The sequence below is a fragment of the Narcine bancroftii genome, chromosome 5, assembly GCF_036971445.1.
Source record: "Narcine bancroftii isolate sNarBan1 chromosome 5, sNarBan1.hap1, whole genome shotgun sequence".
In the NCBI taxonomy this organism is placed as follows: domain Eukaryota; kingdom Metazoa; phylum Chordata; class Chondrichthyes; order Torpediniformes; family Narcinidae; genus Narcine; species Narcine bancroftii.
This window is the reverse complement of record NC_091473.1, coordinates 210,710,697-210,733,192: the sequence shown is the minus strand read 5'-3', so window position 1 is coordinate 210,733,192 and position 22,496 is coordinate 210,710,697. Positions and strand designations below refer to the sequence as shown.

Genomic DNA, 22,496 nt, shown 5'->3' with positions numbered 1-22,496 from the left:
ATAAACAGACTTTTACAGAATAAGTAGTCTAATAATAAAACAGTAAAACAAACCCATCCCCTCCCCCCTCCCACAACAGATCCCTAAAGGGAAGCATTAAAAATAAACAAAAATATTCAATAATTTACAATGTTACTAAATTCATATTCTTCATATACGGTGTCCACATCTTAACAAAAATATCATAATTATTATGTAAGTTGTATGTTATTTCCTCCATATAAATACATGACTTCAACTCATTATCCCATCAAACTACATTTAATTCCGCTTCATCTTTCCAAGACACAGCAATACATTTACGAGCAACTGCCAATGTTAGATGAATAAACGCTGTCTGAAACGTATCCAACCCCAAGCCCACTAACGGAGTAAAATAACCTAACAAAAAATTTATGGGATCTAAAGGAAATTGAATTTTAAACAAATTTTGAAGAAAAATCCTAATTTTAAACCATAAAAAGATGAACTTTATCAAAAAAAAACAAACGGAAGGTAGAAATGTTCCAACACATAATCCACACGTAAAACACAAACCTGAATTTCTAAATCCATAGTTTTTCAATTTTTCAGGGGTTAAATATAATTGATGCAAAAAATTATAATTAACCATACTATATCTTACATTAATTAATTTAGTCAACCCATCATAAAAGAGGAGAGGACTGGCTGCCTAATGTTTCACTTGGAATAAGGGAAACTAAAAGGAACTCTGTAGTGAGCTGAAAGAAAGAGGTTATCATCTGGAAAACCCTGATGGGGCAAGTTTCTTTGGCAAGACACTGAAGTGGCTGATCTAAAGGAATCAGTTGTAGGTGTCCAACGAGCAACAAATCTCTCTCTGAAAACTGATGAGAACCTTCCTGAGCAGTTACCATTTACTTTTCAAGCACAAAAGCCTGGTGAAATTCATAAATGTTAAATTCTATGCACAGTATAAGAATTGCCTGCAACCAGTGAACTTGGAGGAGTGAGAAGTGAGATTGGACTGTGAATTAAAGAATTTTTCTGAACTGACACGCACATCACATACACGTGCGCTTAGAATTAGAAGGAGGTTAAGTTAGGCTAAGTTAATAGTAATAAGTTAATGATCCTGTTAATATATTTAAAGAAAATTAAAAGTAACTTTTGGGGTCCTCTGGGCTCATAACAGTGGTAACAATGTTCTCACAGAAAGTGGTCATTCTATTGTTATGAGCCTATAGAACTCCAAAACCCAGCAGCAATAGAAATTCACCAAGACAATGGTTACTTAAACAAAAGTTGTTTTTTAATTTTCTTTAAACATAATAGGATCAATCTTTAGCTTATGACTATCAACTTAACCTCCTTCTAATTCTAAGCTCATGTGTATGTTTAAGTTATCTGTTTCACTGTCCAACCATTCATTTTTCACTTCTCCTAGTTCACTGGTTTCAGGCAATTCTCATCCTGTGCACAGAATTCAACATTTATGAATCTCCACCAGGCTCTGATGCTTAAAGTTAAATAGTTGCTGCTCAGGAAGATTCTTGTTGGTTTCATAAAATTTGTTTCTTGTTGGACACAAACAAACTGATTTCCTCTTATCAGTCACTTCAGTGTTTTGCCGAAGAAACCTGGCCCATCAGGGTTTTCCACATTATAACCTCTTCTTCCAGGTCACCATAGAGTTCCTCTTCTTTCCCTTATTTCAGGACAAACACTCTTGCCAGGCAGTTCCTCTTGTAAGGACTACAAGGGTTTTGAACAGGCTGAACTCAGAACTCACAACCCATCTTCAAAATGGGGTTTTCCACAAGCCTGCCAGCTTACCATGTTGCAGCCTCAACTGGTACTGTAGAACTGACTTCTGTCTCTCTCGCTCTCTCCAAAAGAGAAATCACCTGTTTGTTTTTTTTCCCCTCTCTCTGCTTGTAAAAACCAAATGACCTCTCCCAAGGCTCCAAACCCAAATTTTGAAAGATCTTATCAGTATTTGAGCCTGGACATGATCAACATTATATTCCATTTGCACCTCCTTTTGAAGTCCTTTGCAAAGCAGTTCCATTGTCTCTGCAAAGTCACTGGGACACAATGTCTCACTTCAGCAAAGCTCTAGCATTTTAAATGAGATGACTTTTGTGAAGTGTAACCTAAACTAAACACCACAATCTATCTCTTTTAAAGATATATTTTACCCATAACTATTCTAACATATCCCGTAACACTGGCTTTGGAGACAGTGTCAAGAAGTTTAACCAGGTTGATTCCATTGAGGAGGGGGGTTTGATTGAGTAGGATCTTAATGGAGACAATATGAAAGGGAGTTTTTTTCCAAAAATACTTTTTATTCACAATAAGTTATTTACAAAATAAGAAACTGGTCAAGACTTTTTACATTTATAATATCAATCATACCAATACATTCTCATCATATATTTTACATTCTCCATACCCTTTACCACCTTTTCGTTACTCCCCCCTCTGTTGGTTGAGGGGCTTTCCCTCAAGTCTCAGCCCCTCAGCACCCAGTAATGGGATGGCTCTAGACTGTGGTCCTTCCCTGCAGTGCCCTCGCGTTGGCGGCACCAAGCCTCAGTATGTCCCTCAGCACGTACTCCTGCAGCCTGGAATGTGCGAGTCGGCAGCGTTCCCTGACCGATATCTCCGTGTACTGAAAAGACCAACATGTTTTGGGCCGACCAATGTGCGTCTTTCACTGAGTCGATGGTCTAGATGTTGGAGTGTGTCTCCAGGAACAGAGTCCTCTGTCACGCTGTTGCTAGTGATGAACAATGACATGGACCCTTGCATCCTTCTCCACAAACTCTTTACAAATCTGCCTTCAGCAAAGAGGTGCATGACAGTCTCCACACCACTGCAGCCATTCCATGGACAACATGCATGGAGGGTGATGTTCCAGTTGTAAAAGAATGATCCGACTGGGAGGGTTCCTCTCACCGCCAGCCAGGCCAGGTCCTGATGCTTGTTTGTGAGCCCTGGCGATGAAGCATTCCACCAGATGACCTGGACGGTCGGCTCAGGGAACCATCCCACCAGATTTATCGAGTCCTCATCTCTCAGTTTCTGCAGAACATTCCAGGCTGACCACTGCCTGATGGACTTGTGATAAAGAGAGTTGTTCTGGAAAAACTTTTCCGCGAAAGAGGCATTTAAAATTATGAAGGGAATAGATAGACTAGACGAAATAGACTTTTTCCCCTGAGGGCAGGGGAGATTGGAACAAGACGGCATAAGTTAAGGGTAAGGGGGCAAAACTTTAGGAGAAATATTGGAGGATGCTTCTTCACTCAGAGAGTGGCGACAGAATGGAATGATCTTCCAGAAGAGATAGTTGCGACAGGGTCCTTTCTGTCATTTAAGAGAAGGTTGGATGTGTACATGGATGTGAGGGGGTTGGAGGGTTATGGGCAGAGAGCAGAAGGAGGGAGCTAGTGGAGTTGTTCAAGTGAAGTGGCATGGACTTGAAGGGCCGACGTGGGCTGCTTCCATGCTGTAAACGGTTATATGGTTATATGGAAATGAATAGATAGGAATAGAAGCAGAGAGACAGTTTCCACTGGCAGTTGAGATCAGAACTGGGGACAGAGCCTCAAGGGGAGTAGGTTTAAGACAGGAATAATGAGGACCCCAATTTGTTAAGTCTGGCAATCTTTTCTCTTCCATTCTCATCTTGAACACTGGTGTGCCCCAAGGCTGTTTACTGAATCATCTTCTGTATTCCCTTTTCACCTGTGTTCTTGTATATGGTTCTAATTCCATAATCAAGTTCGTAGATGACACTGATTCCTTGATGTTCCCATACGGTGGAACACACTCCTCCGAAAGCAGAACTTGCCTTTGCTATTCTACAGTTAACTTCTGTATCAATAGTCAATGCTCAAGATATGGTGCTGCCAGGGTTAGTGAACAGGTCCACTGCCTGTAGTTTCTGTCCTTTGATTGTGATTTTGGGTTCTGTGTACAGAGCACGAGGAGCAGGCTGGTGCATGACTGCAGTCTCACACATGCGCGCGCGCGCGCGCGCGCACACACACACACACACACACACAAATACATACACTCACACACACACAAACAATACACACAGACAATCTCACAATACACTCTCACAGACACAAATACACACACGCACAATACACACACATAATAATGGCACATATACAAAAATATGTATAAAGTAAAAATATAAAGATATTGGCAGGAGGTTGGCTGGGGTTAGATTGTTGAGTAGGTTTATACTGTATAGCTCAGCACAAGGTTCTGGGCTGAAAGGCCTGAATTGTCCTGGAATATTGTATCTGACATTCCCAGTTTTCCGCACTCTGACCCTGGGACTGGGGGCTTGAGGTGGGAATGGCTGGGTTTTATCCCTATGAGGGGAGGTGTCTGAGGGTGGGCGAGTTACACATGTTAAAAAAAAATGGGGGTGGGGGAGCTTGGATAAGGAAGGGTAGTCACAATATCTCCTCCAGGGGAGATGATACTAAAACTCATCCAGGGTGCATGTGGGTAACCACCTCAATCCCAGGCACAACTGTGGTTTCAATACCACACACTCTTTCCACACGGACATATCTATCTATGGCCTTGTGCTCTACCAAACCAAGGACACCACCAAACTGGAGGAACAACACATTTTATTCTGTCTTGACCCTTTCAAACCAGACAGCATTACATCGAACTCCAGTTTCTGTGAACCATTTCCCCTAGTCATTCTGCATCCTGATCCCTCCATCTCCTTTCCTCCTGTTCCCCACCCTCTTCCCTTCCTCCTCCTGTCAGGCAGCTCCCCTTCTTATCCCCCTACTCTCTCTCCCCCATCACCTCAGCTTCTTACTCTTTCCCCCCCTCCCCCCCAACCCACCTGCATCCACATCATCCTGTGCTCCTCCTCCTTCCCCTCCCCCACCACTTATTAAATTTAGGCCTGATTTTCAGCATGACTGGCAAAGGGCTCGGTCCCGGATCGTCGACTGCCTTTGACTTCCTGTGGATGCTGTGTGACCTGCTGAGTTTCTCCAGCACTCTTGCAATCCTGCATTGACCACAGCATCTACAGATTGTCCTGTTTTACCCAAGTGACTTGATCTTTGTGCATCCTGCTCAGCGAGGTTGGGCTTTGCAGTAGGAGAGTCAGTGTCCAGGTCTGTGTGTGGTGCTCCATCCTTCCCCACCATCCAGCACCCAGACCTTCCCCAGCTCCCGGATGTGACTGAACTCCTGCCACCAGCACCGTTTTTGCAAAGGAAATGCCATCCCCATCCCTTCCCCCACTGTTCAGCCAATGTTCTAGAGTCCCCAATGGTCTGAAAGGCCAGAGGTTCATTGTTTTGCTTTTTTGTAAAATGTTTTCTTGTGGTTAATAAATTAGTCATGATCACTTTGTGGAGTTTTCTGTCTCGCTTAATCACCATCTGGATCTAAACTATCATCAGAATGGGAACGGTCCAGACAACCCAGGGAGGATCTGGAAGAAAGCAGAGAACTCCAGTATTCTGGGATGGACCTGTGACTCAACAACTTGTGACCCTGTGAAATGTGTCAGCAGAAGTGAGTTTCCCACTTCTGGGACACCCTGTTCGAAGAAAAGTGAAAGATTTGGCAGTTTCCCCTCCCCAGCTTGCTCTCTCCTCTTCCTCTATCCCTCAGTCTCAGGAAAGGGTCCCGAACTGAAACATTGCCTGTCCGTTCACCCAAGGGACAAATCCAGGGTCTAATTGTTAAAGTTTATTGTCACATGAATCTTAAAAGGCAGTGACAGGTTGTTCAATGAGCAGACAAATAGACATCTCATTCATTGCCCAACAAGACACAGTGCATGAGTGCAAAATGCAGAGTTACAAAAGGATCAGTTGATTTGGGACAAAGGCAACATAATTTGGGGAATTGTTCATGAGTCTGATGACAGTGGGAAAAAAACTGTCCTTGAACCTGGTGATGTGTGATGTCAAACTTCTTCTGAAGAAAGTTTGGCTGGGATGGGAAATATTTAATTCTAAATATTTCTACAGACCCAGACACCACAGAACCTCTCCAGGTCTTCGTGCTTCCAGCCACAATCAGACACTGTCCCCCAGCCCTTAGAAACACAAACAGCCTCCCCTTCAAAAAGGAGCCAGCAGCCCTTAACACCCCCCAACCACCCGTCTCACACACATACAACACGCGGGACACATCAGCAACCTCCCAATACTGAACCTTCCCAGGTCCGAAACCTGTTCCCACAACCAGGCTCCACCCACAACCCCGACTCATTCCACACACACACACCTTGAATGACGACAATGAGAGTTTATGATCATAGACAGAAGTGTCATCTACAGATTCACTGAAATTCCCATGCCAGACACAAATGAGGTAATGTGGACCAATTACAGCCAATTTAACCCTCAACCCCGTGCATTTTGGAGGGTGTGAGGAATCCAGAGAACCCATTGAAAATCCGGACAGACACGTGGAACATATAGAAAATCTTTACAAACAGCCCAGGATTCGAACCTGATTTTGCTGGTGCTGAACTAGCTCATACTCACACCTACGTCAAATGTGTCACCTGTGTTTCGGAACTGAGTTCCTGTAATTGTGGTCCCCAGTGTAAAACCACGGCCTTTTGAACATTACTCATTACTCCCTCGTTGCTGTCAACTGTCCCTCTTCATAAAGCTAAAAACCTTCGATTTCATTAACCCACTCTCCATTTACTTCCCAGCAAAATAGTTCCTTTGTGGATTCTGTAACGTGCTGATCAAGGAAGTGAGCATGGATACATTCCATCAACCCCTCATCAGGGCTCCTCAGACTGTACCTCCCTGTATCTACCACATGTTTGTCCATTCCACCAGCCTGTCCAGATAGTCCACACCTGGGCAGATCTGGGATCAATGTCCCCCGGGGGATTGTTTGCCAGTGCTGTTGGAGAGGGTGAGGCAACTATGGCAGGGGAATGGCATTATCTACAGGATGACAGAAAGAAGTAAAATAGAGGCAGAAGCAAAAGGTAGAAAAGGGGAAAATCAAAGTGGAGACAGAAAAAAATCAATACAATAGATAAAAAAGCCACATTAAAAACATTAATAAGCACAAGCGCAATTTATCTGAGCGCCCAGAGCATTGGAGAAAAAGTTAATACCAGTTACCAGTCCAAAGGGGTGTGATTTTGTAGCCATTATACACATATGGTTGCATGTTGGAGATGACTGGGAATTAAATATCCATTAAATAATTTGGAAGGATAGATGGGAAGATACGGGAGGTGGGGTATCACTCCTTTGTGGAGCAGAATGTTGAATTGATCTGGGTAGAGATTAGGAATAATAAGGGGGAAAAAAATCACTAATGGGGTCATCCACAGATCACCAAATAATAGCAGGGGCACAGGCACTAGTCAATGAGTTTTAAAGGACATTCCAACAGCTACATGCTGTTAAATCTGGAGATAATGTCTCTCAAAAGATGCTTCAGAAGTCAAGAATGAGGCCATAGTCCGTCGTAGCACAGAGCAGTGTCTGCACTGAGTGGGGGGGGGGGGGGGGGGTATATGTGTGTGTACGTTTTTCATCCCCGGTGTGATTTTCCCACACACATCTATAAATTGTGCATGTATGTTTTATTCCCGTCACCACTTTCCCATCACAGCCATTTTTATTCAATGCCAATCAATGTACAGATCAGGGGAAGTGACCCAGGACATCTGATGCAGTTATGATGAAAAAAATCCAAGATTAAGTTTGAAATATTGTGATATGTTTATTAAGTAGTTTTATGTTAAATAAAATTATATTTAAAAAATCCGATGAACAGGGGTAGCAGGCCGACTGGGGATTATACAAACACACAGAGAGCTGGAGCTGCAAGGAAGGCCCCCATCAGAACTGCAATCTGGACCCCAATCATCAACACCACCCACAAACTGGAGGGACACCACCTTATATTCCGTCTCCACAGTCTCCAACCAGACGGCTTGAATATCGACTTCCAACTTCCACAAACCCCCTTTGGGAATCGTAGAACGTTATTGTACAGAAACAGGCCCTTAATCCCTTCTCGTCTGTGACAAACTATTTTTCTGCCTAGTCCCATTCACCTGCTGTGTTGTGAAAGGTCATGGCCGTTACATGACAGCACTGCCCACTACTGGTTGAAAGACACATCTCCTGCCAATCAAGGTTTGGACCTGCCCCACCCATTAATGCACCCCTTGCCATTGACTAATTTAAATACTTTTGTACTTGGCCTTGGCTATTGTAATTTACTTAACCTTGCTGGCACTGAGCCATTGGCTCCCTGTAAGTTACCTGGGCTGGACCCCTAGCCCTCCAGCACCAAAAAGGGTCCCATATGGACTCAGCTCTCCCTCTTTCCTATCTTCGAGGGACCACGCTGCTTCACTCCAGACCGAGTACCGTGGAATGGCACTAGAGCAATCGTTGGTGAGATGTGCACTGTTTTAGGGTTGGGAGCATTTTAGTTAGCGTCCGTAGTAGCACAGAGCAGTGTCTGCACTGAGTGGGGGGGGGGGGTATATGTGTGTGTACGTTTTCCATCCCCGGTGTGATTTTCCCACACACATCTATAAATTGTGCATGTGTGTTTTATTCCCGTCACCACTTTCCCATGCTCGTCTTTTATAAATAAAATCATTTACTACCAGACGGGGTTCAGAGTCCTTGCTTTTGAGACCCAGTAAATCTGTTTTCTCACAACACCGGCACCATTTCCCTCCACATCTGTACCATCCATGTACTTGTCCAAATTCTTCTTAAATGTTAAAATGGAGCCCACATTCACCACTTCAGTTGGCATCTTGTCCCCACTCCTACCACTGTGTGAAGTTCCCCATAATATTCCCTCTAAACCTTTCCCCTTTCACCCTTAACCCATGTCCTCTGGTTTGTATCTCACCAACCCTCAGTGGAAAAAGCCCATCTACATTTTCTCTGCTGGAACCCCTCAGAATTTTAAATACCTCGATCAAAGGGTAAAAAGTCCTAATCTGTTTAACCTTTCCCTGTAACTCAGTTCCTGAAGTCTGGATATCATCCTTGTAAATCTTCTCTGCACTCTTTCTATGCTTGTAGTTAGTTGACCAAAACTGCACTCAATACTCCAAATTTGGCTTCACGAATCTTTTCTACAACTTTACCACAACATCCCAGCTCCTACACTCAATCCAGATAACGGGGAGTTTACGGACTTAGATTTATGAAAGCCAATATGCCAAAAGCTCTCTTTACAGCTCTATCCATCTGTGACACTGCTGTCAGGGAACTATGTATCTGTGTTCCCAGATCCCTCTGTTCTACAACAATCCTCAATGCCGTACCATTTACTTTCTTGGTTTGTCCTTCCAAAATGCAACACTTCACTCTTGTCTGCATTAAATTCCATGCCATTTTCCAGCACATTTTTTACAGCTGGTCCAGATCCCTCTGCAAGTTCTGAAAACCTTGCTCGCCTCCAATCTTTGTGTCATCTACAAACTTCCTGATCCAATTCATCATATTTTCATCCATATCACTGATATAGATGAGAAACAACAGTGGTTCCAGCACCAATCCCAAAGGTACATCACAAGTCACAGGCATCCAGTCTGAGAAGCATTCATCTCCCACCACTTTCTGGCCTCTCCTGTATCACCAATATCAAATCAGTTTACTACTTCACCATCAATATCGAGCCTCAACCTCAACTAACCTGTGGTGCTGCCCCTGCCCCCATCCCACCCCCCACACCTTTTCATTCAGGTGACTGCCTGTTTTTCCATGTTCCTAATGAAGAGCCCAGGTCTAAAATGCTAACTGCCTTTCCCTTCCTGTGGCCGCTGTGTGTCCTGCTGAGTTTCTCCAGCACTAATGTGCATTGCATTTTATAATCTGTCACGACCCTCTCCAACCAGGTGGCATCAATATCAACCACTTTCTGGTATCCCTGTTTCCTCTCCTCCAACTCCCCACCCCTTCACTTCCTTCTCCCATCAGAGAGCTACCCTTCTTTTTTCCACCCTCCCAGTATCCACCTGTAAGCCTGTGCTCCTACCCTTCCCCTCACCTTTTAATTCAGACGTCTGTCTCATTATCAGCACTCCTGCGGAAGGGCTCAGGCCCGAAATGTCGACTGCCATTCACTTCCTATGGATGCTGTGTGACCTTCTGAGTTTCTCCAGCACTTGTGTCCTGCATTAGATCCTAGCATCTGCACACCCACATCTTCTGAAAATCCAGAGGTTGCAGCATCGAGTCACAATTAAAAACACCAAAGGGAACTTGGACAGCTAAGTCGTTTCCAGCAATTAATGACACTGACATCTCCTGGCTGGTTGATGATCTCATCACTAAATCCCAGCCACACAAGCACCAGGTCAGAGGTCACCATCACAGTCACCTCAGCAGGGTGGCACAAAATGCTGGAGCAACTCAGCAGGTCGGACAGCATCCACGGAAGGTAATAGACGGCAGGAACCCCACACTCAGAATAGCAGGGAAAGTGGGCAGAACCCCAAACAATGGTGGGGAGAGCGAAACAGGGAGCTCAGGCTACAGGGAAAATCCCCATCAACAGAACAATCCATAAACCTGTGGCCTCCGAAACATCAACATTTCAGCCCTCGTGTCTTTACTGAACAGGATGCCCAAGTTAAACTAAATGCTGCCTGCACGTGATCCACCTCCCTCCATATTCATGGGTATGTTAAGAATCATTTACACCTGCTTGCCTGTTCCAGATGCCCACTGCACTCTGAGTAAAATATTTGCCCTGAACTTCTCCTTTAACCTTCTTCTCTCCCACCTCTTGAACCTCTCTCACTATATGAACTTGCTGGTGTCCCCACAGACCGAAGGGCTGATTGAACTCCTTCCCAAACAGGGAACAAGTGAACGATCTCTCCTGGTGCAAATACATAGGTGGCCCTGCAGAGGTGCAGTGGACCTGTCCCTTTCTGAGAGAGAATGTTTTCTCACCTGTGTGAACCCTCGAGTGTACCTGAGGCAGGATTGCAGAAAGAAGCCATTCCCACACAGGGAGCAGGTGAATGGTTTCTCCCCAGTGTGAAATTTGTGGTGTGCCTGCAGGGCAGAGGTCTGAGAGAACCCTTTCCCGCACATAGAGCAGGTGAATGATTTCTACCCACTGTGAACCTGCTGGTGTACCCAGAGGCTGGAGGGCTGAGAGAACCCCTTCCCATACAAGGAGCAGGTAAATGGTTTCTCCCCAGTGTGAATTTTCCGGTGGTCCTGCAAAGAAGTCAAATGAGCAAAACCCTTTCCGCACTTTCTGCAAGAGAACGGTTTCTCCCCCGTGTGAACCCGCTGGTGCACCCGCAGGACAGATTGCCGAGAGAACCCTTTCCCACACAGGGAGCAGGTGAATGGTTTCTCCCCAGTGTGAACCCGCTGGTGTACCCACAGGCTGGAGGGCTGAGAGAAGCCCTTCCCGCACAGGGAGCAATCGAACGGTTTCTCCCCAGTATGAACACGCTGGTGGGCCTGCAGGCCAGAGGGCCGGGAGAACCCCTTCCCACACAAGGGGCAGGTGAACGGTTTCTCCCCGGTGTGAATTTTCCAGTGACTTTGCCAAGAGGTCAAATGGGCAAATCCCTTTCCACACTTGCTACAAGAGTATGGTTTCTCCCCAGTGTGATCCCACTGATGTAGCCACAGGACAGATTGCCGAGAGAACCCCTTCCCACACAAGGAGCAGGTGAACGGTTTTTCCCCACTGTGAACCCGCTGGTGTACCCGTAGGCTTGAGTGCTGAGAGAACCCCTTTCCGCACAGGGAGCAGGTGAATGGTTTTTCCCCAGTGTGAACCCGCTGGTGGTCCCGAAGTCTGGAGGGATGAGAGAACCCCTTCCCACACACGGAGCAGTCAAACGGTTTCTCCCCAGTGTGAACCCGCTTGTGTGCCTGCAGGTCCATTTGCCGGGTGAACCTTTTCCCACACAGGGAGCAAGTGAATGTTTTCTCCCCAGTGTGAAGCCGCAGGTGTGCCCGAAGGCCAGAGGGCCAAGAGAACCCCTTTCCGCACAGAGAGCAAATGAACGGTTTCTCCCCACTATGAACCCGCTGGTGTTCCCGCAGGCCGAATTGCCGGGTGAATCCCTTCCCACACAGAGAGCAGGTGAATGGTTTCTCCCCGGTGTGAACCCGCTGGTGGTCCTGCAGACTAGAACTCCGAGAGAACCCCTTCCCACACAGGGAACAGGTGAACGGTTTCTCCCCGGTGTGAACCTGCTGGTGTATCCGCAGGTTGGAGGGCTGAGAGAATCCCTTCCCACACAGGGAGCAGGTGAACGGTTTCACCCCAGTGTGAACACTCTGGTGCCTCAGCAGGTGTGAGGATCGAGTGAACTCTTTCCCGCACACAGAGCATTTAAAACTTCTCTCCCTGGAGTGAATGTTTTGGTGCTGCAGGAGGCTGGAGGACTGGGTGAACCCCTTCCCACACACGCGGCAGGTGAACAGACTCTCCCCAGGGGGAACACACCCGTGCTCCTCCAGGTCCTTAGAGGTTTGGAAGTTCTTCCCACAGTCAGAGCAGGAGAATGGGCTCCCCCTAGTGGGGACACACTGGTGTTGCAGCAGTGCATCAGAGCTGGTGAATCCCTCCCCACACTCGGAACAGGGGAACGGTCTCTCCCCAGTGTGAGGGCAGGGATGTGTTTCCAGCAAGTCCTCAGAAAGCCCCTCCTCACCACACACTTCACTTTGGAGTGTTTTATCCGGGGTATCACTGGTCTTCTGACACTCCATGTTGGCCAGTCGCCTGAAGTCCAGTTCACACACTCAATGGATCCCCTCTGTGCTCCCAATCCACTGATAAAGATGGTTTATACCACAGTCCCGAGGAATCCAGTTGGTGTGTCAGACCACAATGTGGTGCTGTCTGAAGCGCTATTCCTGGAAATTCTCTGTTCTTCACCCTGTGAAGAGAAGATGGTGGAGTGAGAGGGAGCAAGGCATTCTCTGCAGCCGATGTTCCAGGACAACACACCCTGGAGGCAGGGCCAGCAACACGACAAATCGTAGAAGTGTCCTGAACTGCGAGGAGAATCACCACGGACAGGTAGACATATGTTGGGTGAAATTCAGCTCAGGGAGGCAATGACCACTAATGAGTAAGGAACTGGTTATGAACACAGGATTTACTGTTGTACGTGATCCAGTTTTGTGAACGAAATTTTAGAAAACACATTATGGTCTGAAGGATCGTGCAGAAATTATTTCAAATTTTTATGCCAAAGGCTCATGGGAGCTTTTGTTCGGAGGTCAATGACCGCATTATTATCCAGAATCCTCAACGGTCCAAAAACTGCTCTGTTGAGAACTGTATCCACACGTCACCATAAAGAGTAGCCAGGTGCCTGAACAGAAATTGTAGGGGGTGGAGCACAGAACAGGTGATGAAGGGCTCAAGCCCAAAATGTTGGTTATGTATTTTTACCTTTGGTTGGTAAAGGACACTGTTTGACTTGCTGAGTTTCTCAGAATTGTGTTTTTACAGAAAAATAGCGATAATTGCATACAGAGAACAGGCTCCAAAATGGAGGAACAACACCTCAAATTCGGTCTCAGCATCTGTTATATGTGGATTGTGGAGGAGTTCGTGGCCTCTCTGTCTGGAACAATGTGGATTGCAGTGGTTATGTGTCCCCCCTGTCTGAAACTTATTTGGAGTTCCCATCACCTGCCAATCAATTAGTGCACACCTTACCATTGGCTAATTTAAATGACTCTGATGGTCATCATTGGCCAAATGCCCAGCTCAGAATGGTATAAAACATCGACGCACACCACATTTCTTCCTCTCTGCCTCGTGCTGTAAGCCCTAGGCATTGCTCCATGCCAGGTTGGTACTGTGGATATAACTAGAGGACTCGTGAGTAAGGTGTGCATGAGACTTAAGTTGAGCTGTAGTACTGCAACAGATCAGTGCTTGCAGAGAGCCACCTCCTGCCCCCAACCCTGCTGGTGCAGGGAATGTGTTTGAAAGTTTCTTTCTGTGAAGTGTGTACACGTGCAGGAGAGTGTGGTAGGGTAAGCAACCACTAGTATTGGAGTCTCTCCTCCCCGACGTGCACCATTATAGTTTTGTTTCATACTGTGGGGAAGTTAGATGGCCACTGGTATCAGAGTCCAACCTGGGTCTGATTTGAATATCCATATAATTGTTTAGTAGTAGAATAATTAAGTTTCATTTGATGTTCTCCCCTACTTGTCTCCAGTGTGTTAGATAAAGTTTCCTTTGATTGCAACATTTGTGTAAAGACTCATCTGTCTGTAAATCCACTGAACCTGACACTTCCCAAACACAACAATTGGTGCTGCGAGCAGAGTTCAAAGCGTTTTGGCTGGACACAAGTGGAGTATTAAGAAGTAAATCACAAAAATCCGTGGAAACCGTGGTTGAATTAAAAACAAAAAATGCTGGAGAATCTCAGCTGGTCAAACAGTGTCCTTTAAGTTGCAAAGGCAAAAATACATAACTGATGTTTCAGACGAGCCTTTCATCAAGGTATGGAAGAAAGAGTGGGGGTACGTGGGAAATTGTGCTAATGAGTGTGTGTGGGTGTCCTGTTGGCTGCATGTATTATTGTGTTCCTGCTCACCAATGGGGGCAGCAGGAGGTGACCCATAGCTAGTAAAGGAACCCCAGTGTAACAACTATTTTACTTTATAATCATTTGGAGGATATTAGAATGTTGTTGTTGTTGTCTATGACTCATTCAAACAAATCTGTACTAAAGTTGAGTCTTCCAGAATTTATTAAACACTGTTCATGCTATTATCAGTTGCTATACATTGTTACAAGCTGTTAAATGTTGTTAAACTATGATAAAACTTGGTTAGACCTTCAATAAAAATTGAATGACATTCTCATTCCTTACCATTTCTTGGAACACAGGAAACTAAACTAACATTTGAAATTATTCCAACAAACCATAAGACCTTGGCTTGAAGATGTTGCTAGGAGACACTCAAGGAACATGTAAACAATCGCTACTCACAGGCAACTTGCAATTCATTTTAACCCTTACACCTAGGTTCAGAATATAAGATTCCCTGATGGACTATCGACCGCCAGGGGTTCAGGCTTTAGGTGGCATGGCTGGTAAGCCATGCCAGTCAACTGTATCAATAGGCTGGACCCCTGCAGAGAAAAGATAGGGCATCACATGATATCCGTCCTTGAAAAAGCAGGATTTCCAGAGACCAGGTGGAGTCATGGAGGGGCCCTTTGGCTTATGTGTCTGCCCTGAGACACCAACATGAAATTGCAGGAGAATTAGGCCAACAGGGTGCACAGAAATATAGGGAAGTAGAATCCCTGCACTGCCTCAGTGTGAATGACCAACCTAGGAATGAAAGTCAAGGAGGCAGCTTCCAAGCAGATTGAAACACAGCAGCTGCAAGCAGCTCACTGGTCTGGCTGGAAGCTTGACCCAGGCAAAGTCTGAGCCATTGTCCAGCAGGAGGAGGGGAATGACATGTGGTAGGGAGAAGGGCATATTTGGGTAGATGAATCCTATGACACAAGTCTTTCCCCGTGTGCCTGAGACTTTGCAATCCTGACCAGTGACCACACGGTCTGCCACGAGAGCACCCTGCCGACCCTCCAAAATGGGACACTTTGGTTGGGCACATATGTGGTCAGTGTGAGATGATGGAGACCTGGGACTACTTAGCCAAGGAGCTAACCTGGCTAGAGGACCACTACCACCAGTGGCTGGGCAAACACTTAGCCATGCCACTGCCACTGATGTGGGACGAGGAGGCCCCCAATGTCCGCCTCTCTTATTGGGAAGCAAGAGCCCTGGGCGGTGTGTCTGAACAACAGATGATTGGCAGTGCCTTGTGGGCACTGCCCGAGGGGTCGATTATAGCACTACCCAGTGGGAGCGGTCAGTGACTACGGTCCAGGCCAGGTTCCCTGCCTCCTAAAATGGGGCCTCGATGGCCAGCCGTAGTGCAACACCATTGATGAGGGGACACAGGTTGTTAGGGAATGGGCACTGATCATGGGTATCTATAGGGGTGCCTGCAAGCACCACTTCCCAGGGAGCACAAAGATGACTGGTGCCTTGGTGGGCTATTTAGTCACCATTGCACATCCGACCTTGCAGGTGGTCTTGCCCCTCATGGGACTTGTGACTGGGAAAACTGCCTGGGAAGCTTTAACCCTCCTGGAGGGATCAGAGTACACTGAGCACCCACTCAAGTTTGCAGGGCTGAGGCGAAGTTGGGCAACATCATCCTGCCGGTGACTCCCGGAAACATGTATACTCTCTGGAGAGAACATTGCAGAGGGAAGCCCCTTGGGGGTGAAGCTTCCCGTGTGCCACCCACTCTGATCTGGACCAGCCTCCCCTCTGGTCCTTGCCCTCGGGAGGTGGCCCCTGACTAATCTATCTTGTGATCTCTCCCAAACATCAACCCCCTCCCCCATAGGAGAAGAGCTCGCCAGAACATTCTGATTTTAAAGATTAAACTGGGAGGAGGTAAAATGAAACAAAATAATCGCAATTAATTTAACAACCAGAGGAAAATGTTCACAGAACATTCAGTAAAATGCAAAGCAACGCCCCCCTGGAGTTAAACAAGAAAACCTGCAGATGCTGGGGTTGAGGGCAGTTCACCAAAGTGCTGGAAAAACTCAGCAGGTCACGCAGCATCTACAGGAAGTAAAAGCTGAACCACGTTACGGGCCTGAGCCCTTCGTCACGAATCTGCACAAACAGGTAAAGGCCTGAATAAAAAGGCAGGGGGAGGAGCACAGAATAAAACGTCAGGGCCAATAGGTGGATATACATGTGGAAGGGGAGAAGAGAAAGAAGCTGAGAAGTGATGGGGCGAGGACCGAGGGACCAAGGAGGGAAGAGCTGACAGGAGACGGGAAGGAAGGGGCTGCGGAGATGGAGGGAAAGAGATGGAGGAGGAGGAGGGAAAGAGGGAAAATGTTCCAGGATGTCAGTTCCCTTCACTCCCTCTGGATGCTGCGTGAGTTTCTCCGGTGCTTCCGTGTATTTGCTTCTGGTTCTAGTGGCTGCAGTTGATTTTGTCTCTGATTGACACCCGCCCGCACTCTGTTGCTCTGTGGTCTCCTCATCATCAGAGAGGCTGGACGCAGACTGGGAGATCACTTCCAGATCTCAGGTCTGCCTGCCACAAATGCATGGATCTCCCAGTGTCCATCCAATCCTCTGGCCGACATGTTTGTCCATGGTCTCATGCACGACCAGACCGAGACCCCATGTAAATTGGAACAACACCTAATCTTCCAACTGGGCACCCTCCAACTGGATGGCATTAAGATCAATTTCTCTGACTTTCATTAACCCCTCTCCCCCGTCACCTTTCCCAGCTCCCACTCCATCTCAGCCCCCTTCATGAACCACCCTTCCCTTCTCACCTTTCCCATTTCTCTTCATCCCAACTCCTTTCATTAACCTCCCTTCCCGCCATCTTTCCCACCTCTCCAATTTGTCTCCTTTCATTAACCTCTCCCTTCCCAGTCTCCTTTCCATCTCTCTCTCCAATTCGTCTCCTTTCATTAACTGCCCTTCTCCCTCAATTTTCCCATCTCTCTCTCCATCCCGTTCCCTTTTATTAAACCCCTTCCCCGTCACCTTTCCCATGTCCTTCTCCATCCCGTCCCCTTTTATTAACCCCCCTCCCACTTCCCTCTACATCCTGTCCCCTTTCATTAACCTGCCTCCACCCGTCACCTTACGTTAACTCCCCCTTCCCCTTTCCCATCTCTCTCTCTCACTCCATCTCGTCCCCTTCATTAACCCCCCTCTTGCCCAGTTATCTTACCCATCTCTCTTTCCTTATCCCCCCTCCCCTGTCACCTTTCCCATCTCCCTTCATCCCATCTCCTTTTGTTAAACCCCTTTTCCCATATATCTATCTCTCTCGCTCCATCCCATCTCCTTTCGTTAACACCACTCCCCTTTCCCATCTCCTTCTCCATCCTGTCCCCTTTTATTAACCGGCCTTCCCCTCCCCATCTCCCTCTCCATCCTGTCCCCTTTTGTTAATTCCCCCTCCCCCTTTCCATCTCCCTCTCCATCTTGTCCCCCTTCGTTAACCCCCCTTCCCCATCTCCCTCTCCATCCCATCCCCTTTTATTAACCCCCTCCCCCTCCCCTTTCTCATATCCCTCTCAATCCTGTCCCCTTCGTTAACCCCTTCCCCTTTCCAACCCATCCCATTTTGTTAACCCCCCTTCCCCTCCCCTTTCCTTTCTCCCCTTCCATCCCTTCCCCTCCCCATCTCCCTCTCCATCCTGTCCCCTTTTGTTAACCCCCTCCCTTTTCCCATCTCCTTCTCCATCCCACCCCTTTTATTATACCCCTCCATCCCCTCACCCCCTTCCTCTCCCTCCCCTCCAACACAAACCTGACAGATCCTTACCTCTCCCCTCACCATATCCAATTAACCCCTTTTGTTGGTCTGGATTCCTCCCCCGGCCACCACTGTCTGAATGTTGACACGTTCTGACAGTTCCTGCTCCTGCCTCATCCTGCTTGTCCCTTGAAGAGGGGCTCACGCCCCAAATGGATCTTTGTCTCCTACAGAGGCTGAAAAGACCGGCTAATTCCTCCAGCATTTCACTGTGTTTGCACGGCTTCATCTGTCAATCTGCTCATAGGGCGGGCCTAACGGCCAAGGGTGGCACTGATTGGCCGGAGTTGTATGTGACGTCATTTCCTGTCTGCCATCCCGTCGCCATTTTGAAGCGGGGTCAATGCACTTGGTGCTTCTTTCTCCATCAGATTCCACTTTGCAGCCGCCAACTTCCAGGTTTGTGTGTTCTTCCCCCGTCCTTCCCCACCACCTCACTCTGTCCTCACTCGGCTCCCGGACGTCACAGGATTCCCGCCGCCCCCATCTTTGCACCCAATCACAGCCATGCCCAAGGCTCCAGCTCTGGGGATCAGGAGGAGCACTAGCAGGGCTCCCCAGGGTCCTAAATAATCAGTGAGCTCACCAGGGAATGATTTTCCTGCACTCTTAGATGGGCCAAATCTTCTCAAAACACTGATGACGTTTGAAATGTTATCTTTTCCATCTGGAAACGTCACACATATATAACCTGTCAAATTTAGTACAATATAAGATTCAATTTATTACTAGTAATAAAGCAATGTCATATTACATGAAATTTCTTTTTGCCTGCTGCAAGTCAGACAGATTTGCCACCGATAAGAATTGCCTAAGTGCGTCTTACAGTCAGACAGAGAGAGAGAAATAAGGGAGTTCCCACCAGAGTCACTGAGTGTCTGTAGATTCGCCTCCAGTGCAGAATTTCTTCAGCCACATGGAGCCCAGTCCAAGCCATTGGCAACTTGAGCTCCAGATCTGAACCTACGACATGGTCAGGAACCCTTCAGCGCCCTTGGCACCTCTTCACGTCCAGGTTCCGATATCTGATACCCATCCAGCCAGTTTGAGCCAGTCTCCAGCAGCCCCCAACTTCCACGGGTTGCCAGCAGGTCACCGCATGCACTTTCCCCTCAGCCAAAGAGCCCCCTCACCGGTCCACCTCCATGGTCACCGTCCCCGCCCCCGCGGGTTGTCTCCTCCGCTTCTTATTCTCAGACGGTGGTGGGGGAGGGGAGGGGGGAGATCTTCCTGTCCTCTTGTGCCTTGCTCTCTAGTCCTCTGTTTCCCAGTAGTCTGCAGCTCCTTGTAGCTGTTGCCAGTTAATAAGCGCTACCATCTTGGATGCAGACCTGTGGTCGTGGCTCCCTCCACGGGCTGTTCAAAGCCCGTACGGAGCTGATGGTCGTCGACTGGTCGGCTGGACCCCGCAGGAGTGCTGCATCTTTGCTCCCTCGCTCCAAGCGCTGCTACTACAGAGGCTCCGGCAGCAGCGCCATCTTAACATTCTCCTGCTATTTTAACTTTCACCCTGTTCTGCCAAAGTATGGACTGTTGCCATCTCTTACTTTAAAGGTGGTCAATCTGTGACTGTTCTTAGTACTGTAAAAATCTGAAATCCTTTATGAGTGTGCAGACCCTGTGATTGAAGAAAAAACACATAGAAAAGTTGGATGAACTTGGCTCATCTTGCGCGTTCAGATGAGGTAAAGATATATTACTGACATTTTGGGCTTGAGCCCTTCGAGGAATAAGCAGAGAACGGGAAGGCTCAGAGTAAAGACAATGCTGACTGGGGAGGAGTCCACACCATCAAAAGATGTTCATTAGCTATGATAAGAGGAGAGGTGGGAATTGATTTTGGCTCTATGAAAGGAAACAAGGAAAGGGGAAGAGAGAGAGGCAGAGTTGGGGAAAGTGACGAGGAAGAAGGGAGGGGGGTGTTTAACATAAACCAGAGATTCCATTTAATGCCATCTGTTATCTATGCGATCAGCTAAGGAAATTTCTCCATTCCAAGGGAACAACCCGATTTCCCATTTTTCTCCAAGTTTTCCATTGAAATCATTCTGTTTATGGAATTGAGCCATCTCCCTTTTTTCCCATCAAAATTCTGGCATCAAATTTTCCTTTGCCTGTGGGATTGGTGTAACCCTTGCTTTTCAGATTCTGATAAATCCACTTCATTCTTTATGGTTTCTTTCTGATAGCCACTGATTAAATCTCCATCAGCTATTATTTCTCACTCATCTCTTAAACTGAAGATTTCTGCATTAAACCCCAACAGATGCCATTTTGTCCCTATTTTCCCCTTTTTCTACTGGGGATCCACAATCCCCTCCTGTACCCAATAAAACAATAAACATAAATCATAGAATATAAAAAAGTAATCTTAGTTTTGTGGCGGATAATGTTTATGCTCATAGACCATCATGTTGAAGTGTTAGGAATAACAAGACCACACCTGAATTTGTCAGCCAGAGAAGAGTAGAAGCATTTATTGACGTGCTGTCAGGCTTAATAGAGATACACAACATGTGACCTGGCACAATGGCATCTGAAGTGCGAACGACCTTGTGACGTAGCTATGTTAGATAGGCCTGGGCTTCTCAGTGGACCTGCGGGTTCTGCTGAATCGCTATGCCTCGTGGCTGTAATGGCTGTTGTGTCTAGCCATCACGAGGGATGTGTTAGTGCTGGTTCTGCCCTCTCCCTCCAAGTGTACAGTCTGACATTTCCGTGTTCTCTGCAAGATGCTGTTCATGCCGTCCACTCCTCTCTTCTCCTCCTCTTGCTCCCTGGCTGATCGGACTCTCTGGCAGTGGTTGAGATGAACATTGACCTCCACGGGTGTTGACAAAATCGCCTGGAATTGTCAGATTTGCCTCTTAAACTTCTTCATGTGCACCCAGTTCCGGGGTTCACTACCAGTTCAGTCTTTCAATGGGGATCCTTGTGCTTCCTGAACCTGGAAATAAACAAATCTGAGAGCCAATGTTAGTCAAGTACCTTCCTAGTTCTTCTGTCACTTCTAAGCTTACCTCGTTGCTACTGGGCTTAGTCATTGGCATTGATCTCACCCTTCCTGTAACCATCTCATGCAGTGTTAAGTGGGTTAGGGTTAGGGTTCTACTGTTTCTCATGGACATGGAGCTAATGGTAAATTGTACCTAATTTAGCCCGGACTCTCTGCAGATTTTTGCCAATTTAACTTTCAAGCCACCATTATGGATGTTGTGCATTTGGACTTATAAAAGGTCTTTGACGGGGTGTCGCACATAGGCTGCTGAACAGGATGAGAGCCCATGGAATGACAGGAAGGATACTTGCATGGCTAGAGCATTGGCTGGTTGGCAGGAAGCAGAGAGGGGGATAAAGGAATCCTCTTCTGGTTACCAGTGGACTTCACAGAGGTTGGTGTTGGGGCCATTTCTTTTTATGTTGTATATAAATGATTTGGATTATGGCTTTGTGACAAAATTGACAGATGATACCAAACTAGGTGGTAGGGCGGGTGATGCTGAGGATACAGAAAGGCTGCAAAGTCTTGGAAGGATTAGGAGGATGGATAAAGAGGTGGCAGATGAAATACAATGATGGGAAGTGTATGGTTGTGCACTTTGGTAGAAGAAAAGGTCAGGCAAACTATTATTTAGATGTAAGAAAATTCAAAATTCACAGGTGCAAAAGGACTTGGGAGTCCTCGTGCAGGATTCCCTAAAGATTAACCTCCAGGTTGAGTTGGTGGTGAAGAGGAGTATCATGTAAGAGCAGGGATGTAATGTTGAGACTCTAGAAAGCACTGGTGAGACCTCATTTGGATGTCTGTGTACATTTTTGGGTGGCTTGGAGAAAAGGGACGTTGGTGTTGGAGAGGGTTCAGAATGATCCCAGGAATGAAAGGGTTAGCATATGAGGAACGTTTGCTGGCTCTGGGACTGTAGTTGTTGGAGTACAGAAGGATGAGGGAGACCTCATAAAGACATTTCGAATGGCTTGTAGATGTGCCAAGGATGTTTCCTATGATGTGGGAATTCAGGGCAAGACCAAACAACTTCAGAATAAAAGGCCATCAATTTAAAGGTAAAGGTTACATTATTGTCACGTTACATTTAGAATGTAACA

At 46.8% G+C, this 22,496-nt stretch overlaps 1 pseudogene; it reads right to left on the bottom strand.

The window, feature by feature from the left end:
• The window catches only part of LOC138764735 (zinc finger protein 208-like), a 37,559-nt pseudogene extending 18,571 nt beyond the window's left edge, over positions 1–18,988 (bottom strand).
• Positions 18,989–22,496: the final 3,508 nt, after the last annotated feature.